The sequence below is a fragment of the Mustelus asterias genome, chromosome 20 (genome assembly GCF_964213995.1).
Source record: "Mustelus asterias chromosome 20, sMusAst1.hap1.1, whole genome shotgun sequence".
NCBI lineage: Eukaryota > Metazoa > Chordata > Chondrichthyes > Carcharhiniformes > Triakidae > Mustelus > Mustelus asterias.
In genome coordinates, this window is record NC_135820.1 from 51,522,660 (window position 1) to 51,524,699 (window position 2,040).

A 2,040-nucleotide genomic window follows, 5' to 3' on the forward strand; every position below is an offset into this window, starting at 1 on the left:
CTAAAATTGAGACATTTTTCTGGAATGTGGCGTCCAGCATTGGACACAATTTTATAGCTGAAGCCTAGCCAGCAAGATTAATAAAAGATGAACATAACCTCTTTGCTAGTGTACCCTATGCCAAAGAGTAATGTAAAGTACTCTTGAGGAATCTCTCACGAACAATTTCCTCAATGACTTAATAGGTGCATCATCATCATGTTGGGTGTGGAATCTTATCAGTGAACTTTGGCCAGATAGATTGTGTGAGATGTTTGTACACAGTGATGGAAACGTTATTGTACTTGTGTTATAAGAGGCAGCCGGAGGTTGATGAATCTCTGATGAAGCAGTATTCCATTCATTTATATATTTCATGTAAACACAGCTGCTTTGCTTGCTTGCATGATGTGGTAATACGAGTCTGCGCTACCTGTATACCTCTTTGCTTGTGGGATCAGCACATGATGAGTTAAAATAGTATCTGCTGACCGGGGATGAAAGAACAAGGAGCTGAAGGACTGGATGAAGGTCATTCTTCCATGCCTTACATATTGAGGAGATGTTGGTCAGATCACTGTGTTTATAGTAATAACGTGATTGGAAGAGATTTAGTGAAACGTATTACCATGGTAACAGAATGGCTAGGAGAAATTGAGACAAGCTGAGTGCATCTTCTTATCTCCATGTTGTTAATTTGATGTCGCTTTTGTGATTTAGTCTAGTCAAGAGATCAAAGGTCAAATAAGAGCTGTGACTAAATCATTGTGTCTTGTCATTGCACTAGATTGTGAAGTGTGATGACCCTGGGACAATCGGAAGCTCAATAACGCCTCATATACATATTGGATTATGTAACAACATTATACATGGAAAACTGAGCCACATATGGACACATATTGAATGTCTTCCATAAAAGTGGGTGGGACAATATGCTGAATGACCACTTGGAGGGTTAGCTGGAAACTTGCCCTCAAAATTTTAGAGTTTTAAAAAGAAAATTTACTCCATTCTTGAAGTCACAAAACCAATGCACAGAATGGACAGGGCAAACCTTAATCGATCTCCTTTATTGCTCCAAAAAACAACACAATTTGAATCCATTTCATGGTCTCCACAAGAGAGAAACACAAGATTCAAGCTGACAAGAAAAAGCACTGCACCTGATCTCGGTCTTGATCTTAGCCAACAGATCCATAGAGTTTCTTTGTGTCAGAGATGCTCAGTCCTAGATAAGTCTGTTTTTTTTAAATTACTGATTTATTTTTGGTTTGAAACACAGGTTTCATTCAGATTAAAGGCCATTACTGCAGCTCTTGAATTTTGTCTTCCAGTGTCGTTCGATTGGCTCCAGAAAAATCCAACACCAACTCTCCATTCTTGTAGAAATGGAACGTTGGCAAGCAATTTATCTTACACTGCTCAGCAAGCTCCGATGCGTCATCCACGTCGACCTCACAGAAAATTACACTGGGGGTTTTCTCCGCCAATTCGTGGAACCGCGGCTTGATAGTTTGACAAGGCCCACACCATTTTGCGGAGAAGTCGATAACCACCAGTTTACATCCCGCCTCCTTCAGCGCCATTTCAAAATCTTTCTGGTTCTCCAGCACGTGGACTCCCATCTTCAGTCTCCTGCACAGCCTTGTGTAGCACCAGCACCACTGTACAGTTAGTGACACAGCCTGGCAATCCCAATTGGTATAACAAAGCTTTATTGTAGCAATCAATCACACACACAGGACTCAAGCAACAATTCACAGAAACAGTATTACCCAGTTGACTCTCAGGGCAGCAGCACAGTGGGTTTGTTCAAATCTGTTTTATTTTGTTCTGTTCACATACTTTAATTTATAACTCTATCCTCATGGTTCTATTGGGAATGCATATTCTCTCCGCATCAACCAAAATTCATTGGCCTCACTGTCCAGCTTCCACCAGCTATTCACTGTCTTATACGCGATATTGTGCCCCTGCCAGCTCCAATTACTGTCTTATACACACTATTGTGCCCCTGCCAGCTCCAATTATTGTCTTATATTGTGCCCCTGCCAACTCTAA

At 41.0% G+C, this 2,040-nt stretch overlaps 1 pseudogene; it reads right to left on the reverse strand.

The window, feature by feature from the left end:
• Positions 1-1,283: 1,283 nt before the first annotated feature.
• Positions 1,284-1,604, reverse strand: LOC144508249 (thioredoxin pseudogene; annotated as a pseudogene).
• Positions 1,605-2,040: the final 436 nt, after the last annotated feature.